The following is a 7586-nucleotide window of genomic DNA, read 5'->3' as shown; positions in this document are numbered from 1 at the left end:
CAGGATGTGGTGCATCCCTGAGAACAATAACTTTGGATCTGAAATAAATTGTTTCAGAAATATAGCTCTTGGAAAAAAAGTGGTCTCATGGCACAACTTGCCCCTGGTGCGGGGGAAGTTGTGCCTTTGGGGGAATAAAATGGGGGTAAATTGTGCCAGTGATTTCTGAAGTAAAACAGAACATTTTAATGTTATGAACCATAATGCTATATGAAAGCAAGATAAATTCAATACAAAATTACTCATTTAAGGTTTATTTAGATATTGTCACCCTGGAATACCATAGCATGCGTTTTTTCTACTATGGTCAATTGCATAGGGATTTTGTATTGAACATAACTCTGGATCACAGTGTCATAGAGACAAGGGGGCGGGCTCATTTTACTCAGACGACCAATAAGTCTCTCAGGATCATTGTGAAGCTATCAAGCTACGCCCTAGCAACCATTTAGAGCACCATAGCAACACAATATATGATATTTGTGAATCATTTCAGGCAAAAAGGCTTTGGCAATAGATGCCTGTTGACATAGCGCTGTTTGTCAATTATGTAACATATAAGAATAAAGTGACTAGGCTCATTTCTAAACATCCTATTGTGACATAGGCCACTTAAAAACGGAATAAAACTTCTCTTTAATAACATAGTGCAAACTCAAAACTGAAATCAGTGTTAGCTAAATTAAACAAATAACAGGCAGGCCCAAGTAAAACAATGATGAGGCATGCCCATCTCCTCACTTCTCAAGATTATCCCCTGTGAGTATGTAGGTCTAGGTGGTCTGGATCTGGCACAACTTAACCCAGGCCCTTTGGCACAAATCACCCCGGACCCACAAGTTTGAAAAACTAGCATGATCCAGCAGTTAAGAGCTAACATCGTGCTAACTGTATAGACTCATTGTGTAGCCTACTAAAGCACTAAAACATGTGTGAAATGTTTTCAAACTTGTCTATAATTGTTCAGACACTACAATCAAAAAACCTTAATCATAGAAATTTTACTTTGAAAGGGAAAAAACAGTTTTTTGCACTAAAATATGCTTAACTCTTATGCCATGTGTCCCTCTTCTTTGGAGGACGAGTAAAAGTGATTGCTTTTCAAAATGATGTGGTCACATGACCAATTTCTTCTATGGTTTTCCAGAAACAAGGGTGGAACTACTTCCCCCCCTTGCACAAATCACCCCACTCTCCCCTATCCATTTCTGATAATTCCAGGTTGCTGTGGTCGCGCAGGTTGTTTACACTTTTAACTTGAGAAATAGATGAGAAATAGATGCTGTTCCCTCAACATATGATCACCTGGCGGCGACATATTATCACGTTCCCACGAGTTAATATGACGTTTCCTCGAATTAATATCTCGTGGCCACGACAAAACTAAGTGAACCGAACATGTCCCCTCCCGGTCACCGTACGAATCGGCTGAATGAATGATTAAACTCACTCATTAAGACAGTGACTTGCCGCCACCTACTGGCTGTTTTAGTTTCAAATTTAAAAGTATAATTTCATTATCATTTAATTTTTCTAAATTCTTAATGTTATATTTAAAACATTAATCCCATAACATTAGTTACAGTATGCAGCTGTAATCCTCCTCTGCATTAAACAGTCTGTGTAAATAGGTACGCCTTTGTACGTCCCACATCTGCAAAGCAAAGATGGCTTTTGTTGACATTGATTTTATTTTACTGGTATAGTGTTTATTTTACCCAGTGCCTTCTAATTAAGAAAAATTTAAATTAAGAAATTGACATGATGATGCATTTAATAAGGTTAGAAAAAAAAGGCCCCTGGAAATCAATTTAAGCGGGGAAATGTTACCTCTAAATGGAAAAGTTTGTTTATTTCGCTGTCAGTGTTGTTGTTGTTGTTGTTGTTGTTGTTTTACTTATATTTTTATTTAGAACCACAGCATTACATACAATACAATATGGCATTGGGTTTTAACATGTTAGTCCATCATGTTCCCACAATATTGACAATTCTTCAAAACTTAATTATATCGTACACATTATACAGAGAATGAAAACAAATACACCTAGTACAGGGGGAGGAAGAAAAATAAATAATAAATAAATAAATAAAATAAAATAAAAATGGAGAAAGGCAGAGATGAACACAGGGTGGACATGACAGTATATGACTCATGATCACTGGAGTATTAAAGGCATTACAGGAGCCCACCTCTTTAAGAAAAACGTTTTCTGAAGTCATAATGCAAATGTGATTTGTTCCATTTCGTACAGCTCCCATACTTTTTGAATCCAAGCGTTGTATGATGGAGGGTCAGGTTTTAACCATCTGCATGTAATACACTTAATGGCTGCAGCGAGTAAAATTTGTAGTAAATATATTTTAGCTCTACCCTCAAGGCCCTCTGGATGCACACCTAGAAGGGCTATTATGGGGTTGTCAGTGTTGTTTTTGAAAGTTACATTAAAAATGCAGTTGCCTCAATTTTTTTTTTAAATAATTCCAATTGATAATTTAGCCGAAGATGTGTGATTCATCAGTGTCTAAGAGCAGCATCTTTGAAATATGTGTTATATTTTTAAGCATTTGAATTGTCACATGTTTGTTGTATAATCACGTAAATCAAGAGATCACATTCAGGTAACTCACATGTCTCTTTACTAGCATTGCATGAACAAAAACAACTTTCCCACCCTCTCTTACATGCATAAGTGGGCATTTACCAATCAACATTATTAAGTGAACACAACATCTCCCCAAGACTTGATTATATCTGTACTGCAGCTTAACTGAACATTACCAAAGATACAAAACAGTATACTCGGTTAATGCAAAAGTTTCCTGAATAGATTTTTTTTCCAGTAACGTTTCACCAAATGCAGAACAATGCTTGCAATAACCAAGCATGTTTAACATAAACATTTATGCATCCATACAGTTCAACTTAACTTTTATCAAAAAAAGTTATTTTTTCTTTCCACTTTTAGTTGAACATTACTTTCTACTTTCTTCTTGCTTACTGTGAGACTTTAAGTTACATTGTCTTTCAACCACATTGGCTTCCTTCTACAACCATGCTTCACGACTTTTACACTTTTTCCGGTGGTGGAGCAGATTGTTCAGCCAGAGTGAAATCTGTATGTAGTGGTGCCAAATGAGACACGTCGTAAGTTTGTCCATCGCTCAGCTCGTAATTGTGTGTTCCTTTTTTCCTTATCTGCATAGGGTCACTGAATTTTGATTTCCCTTTCCTGACATGTACAGGTTTTCTTACCCTTACAAGGTCACCTTCCTTTCAATTCAATTCAATTCAATTCACATTTATTTGTATAGTGCTTTTCACAATACAAATCATTTCAAAGCAGCTTTACAGAAAATGCACGTGTCCACATTACAATTTAGAGTGATCTCTTATCAGAGGTAACAGTCTAAGCTATGTATTTCAGAAATGTACATATACAAAATCACAGTTAGCGGGGAAAAAATTCAGTTTAAACAATGTAATAATTATTTGCAGAAATAATGAGCTCATTGAAGCAATGAATACTTGTTTGTTAACAAATGATTATGACATTTAGAAAAATGAAGCATTGGTGCATGTTGATTCAGAGTTTGCGTCATCTGAAGTCCTTTGCAGGAGCTGGCACCATCTCTTCATATGTTGGGCATCTGAAGTCTTCATAATAGGCTGGATCCAAACTGGAGCTGACATACTCTCTAGTTACCTCAGGATTGGCATCTCAAGTTAAAACAGAGAATCAAATAGAAAATAATTAGCGTAGCTCCTGTTCATAACATTAAGCAAGAATAGTCATGTGCATTTGATCTGATATAACTGTATAAGGTTAGGAGATGCATTATATGAATCATAGGCTAAAGAGATGCCTCTTTAATCTAGATTTAAACTGGGAGAGAGAGTCTGAGCCCCGAACATTATCAGGAAAGCTATTCCAGAGTTTAGGAACCAAATTTGAAAAGGCTCTCCCTCCTTTAGTGGACTTAGATGTTCTAAGTACTACCAGAAGCCCAGAGTTTTGTGACCTTAAAGAGTGTGATGGATTGTAGGGCGATTAGAAGATTAGTTAAATACACAGGAGCTAAATCATTTAGGGCCTTATGGGTCAGTAGCAATACTTTGTAATTGATACGGAACTTAATAGGTAACCAATGTAGAGAAAATAAAATTGGTGTTATATGATCATATTTTCATGACCTAATGAGAACTGCATTTTGGACTAATTGTAGTTTGTTTATTGAGGATGCAGGAGAACCAGCTAGTAATGCATTACAGTAATCTAGTCTAGAGGTCATGAATGCATGAACTAACTTTTCTGCATCAGAAACAGACAGCATGTTCCGGAGTTTAGCAATGTTTCTGAGGTGGAGGAAGGCTGTTTTTGTAACATATGAAATATGATTTTCAAAAAGATAAGTTGCTGTCTAATATAACACACAGGTCTTTAACTGTAGAGGATGAAGTTACAGTACATCCTTCCAAATGCAAATTGTATTCTAAGAGATTCTGTGTAAAGGGTTTTGGTCCAATAAGTAATACCTCAGTCTTAGCTGAATTTAATATTAGAAAATTACAGGTCATCCAATATTTTATATCTTTAACACACTCTGTCAACTTACATAATTTCGAGAATTCATCTGGTCGTGATGAAATATATAACTGAGTATCATCGGCATAACAGTGGAAATTAATTCCATGTTTTCTTATAATATTACTAAGTGGCAGCTGTAAAGGGATTTACAGTCGGAGACCCAGAACCAGATATGATGAATGAAGATCCGGCGTCAGAATTATAATAAATTAAAGAAAAGTTTTACTGAAGATAGTTTGCAGTTTCATCAGGCAGAAGTCAGCTTCAAGACTCACAAGGAGTTCGTAGGCCGCCCCGCTTACTTATTTATTACAAAGATCACAGCAGTTATACCCTTCACCAAGGTCTAAGCTATGTCCTTGCTTCAGGTTGAATGATTCTGATTAGTTAAGAAATAGATAAACATAGTAATTTTCCACACATATACGGATAGACTAAAGCATATCTCCATCGATTATGCAGCTGACACGCGGACCCTGAAGTTAGACATGTCGTGACCTTCCAGGTCGCAGATTTGGGTTGCTGGGTGCCAGCATGTCCAGAACAAGTTAGTCAATCTCCAATAATGCAGTTGTTCCTTAACCTGTAACCAAGAAGATTAATACATACATGTGTCAGCTTTTTCAAGGTTGGATTTGGCCAGGCTCTAACTATAAACAAGAGAGTCCTCTCACAACATCAAGATAATACGTTCTTTCTCTCAAGGAGAGAACACTTTAATCTAACTGGAAAAAGTCAAGTCAAGTCACTTTTATTTATATAGTGCTTTTTACAATACAGATTGTATCAAAGCAGCTTCACAGTGATAACATGAAAATAATACAACAAAGTTTGTCTCTAGAAGACAATTGCGTCATCGTCCACCTTAAGTAAGGCAGATCAATAATATTTTTGAATATTAAATGTCCCCAACTAAGCAAGCCAAAAGCCAAGGTAACAGTGGCAAGGAACCAAAACTCCATCAGGTGACAGAAGGGAGAAAAGTTTTTTGGGAGAAACCAGGCTCAGTCGGGGGCCAGTTCTCCTGTGGCCAACAAACGAATAGTGTATGATTATGATTCAGGCAGCATTACAGGTCAGAAGTCAGATTGGATCAGAACATTCAGAATATTATCCAGTTCCATCTGGTTGGAAGTCGGAGTCATCACGCTGGTATGGAGATGAGTTTGTTGAGGATCAGTGCCGATGGCTGTCGTGTCGATGAGGCCTTCACAGGGCTGATGAGGCTGGCACTTCAGACATGCGTTGTGGATGGGTCCAGGGCAGCGCAGGTCCACCATCTGATCTGGATACGGCCCGGATTCGGCTGACTTCAGTAAACCTCGGAATAAACAGAAAGACATTAGCGTAGATGCCATTCTTATTATGATATAACGAGTACATCAGGTGTTCTAGGAAGTGTTCCCAGTTCCGGCTGACCTAATCTATGCAGCGTAATAATCATTTAACTGATCTGATTAATAGAAATGTATAATGTTCTATATGAATGCCAGGTAAAACAGATGCGTTTTTAGTCTAGATTTAAACTGACAGAGTGTGTCTGCTTCCCGGACAGTGTTAGGAAGACTGTTCCAAAGTTTAGGTGCTAAATAGGAGAAGGATCACCTGTAGTTGATTTTGATATTCTAGGTATTATCAACTGGCCAGAATTTTGAGATTGCCATAGACATGAAGGATTATTATGCGTTAAGTAAAGAAGTTCATAAAGTCATTACTGCTGTGCTGTTTGGAAACATCCTGTGCTGCCTTTATTTTTCGTTCATTTAGCCACTGTTTCGAATAAATATCTAGGGTTTTGTTTGTTTTCTTCTAAAAGTGTTGAAAAATAAGCAGATCTAGCAGTTTTTAAGGCCTTTCTGTATGCAATCATGCTCTCTCTCCACAAAATGCGAAAAACGTATAATTTTGTTTTCTTCCAGCTACCCTCCATTTTTCTGGCTGCTCTCTTTAGGGCCTAAGTGTGCTCGTTGTCCCACGGTGTTGGACTATTTCCCTTAATCTTCTTTAAGCGCAATGGAGCAACTGTGTCTAAAGTGCTGGAAAAAAGAGAGTCAATCATTTCTGTTGCAACATCGAGTTCTTCTAAGCTATCTGGGATGCTGACAAGATGAAACTGATCAGGAAGATTATTTATAAAGCAATCTTTAGTGGCAGAAGTGATAGGTCTAACATATTTATAACACAGAGTCGGCTTTGCAACCTTGGATACATATACGTGAGATTAAATAATGATCTAAGATGTCATCGCTCTGCTGCAGAATTTCAATGCCATCAACATTGATTCGATGTGACAATATCAGATCTAAAGTATGATTACGACAATGAGTAGGTCCTGACACGTGTTGTCTAACTCCAATAGAGTTAAGAATGTCTGTAAATGCTAATCCCAATGCATCTTTTTCATTATCTACATGGATATTCAAATCACCAACAATTAGGACTTTATCTGCAGCCAGTACTAACTCTGATAGAAAAATCTGCAAATTCTTTGATAAAATCTGTATGGTGCCCTGATGGCCTGTATACAGTAGCCATCACAACATGTCAAATGGGATTTATCACTTAGTCACTAAGAATTATATTTGAAACTAGACTTCTGAGTAATACTGAAGATTTCCTTTTAAACAAGCCTTGTGTTTATAGCAGTAATCTTGCGGGGTGGACTTATTTAAAGTAATGTAATTGTCTGGTTTTACCCAAGTTTCTGTTGGTGTGGAAAAATTCTGTATTTCTTATATGCATTTGTCTTAAACCATTGTTAATCTCATTGAATCATGTATTTCTGTGAGTATCTTAGCTGCTGACAGAGGACAGGAAGGAACAGACGCAATAAAACGGATGGGCCAGGGAGATTGTAAGACCTGGGCTCGAGAAATGGTTCAGTCAGGAGAATACAGGGGTCGTTCAGTATTAAAGTGAAGCCCCATGCCCTCTCAGGAGGGGAACAGGAGATTATTTAAGTCATAAATGGAAGCCTTTTGGCTTCTCGGGGACAAA

This window comes from Abramis brama (assembly GCF_963993115.1).
Source record: "Abramis brama genome assembly, chromosome: 5".
NCBI classification, from domain to species: domain Eukaryota; kingdom Metazoa; phylum Chordata; class Actinopteri; order Cypriniformes; family Leuciscidae; genus Abramis; species Abramis brama.
This window is presented reverse-complemented; position numbering follows the sequence as displayed.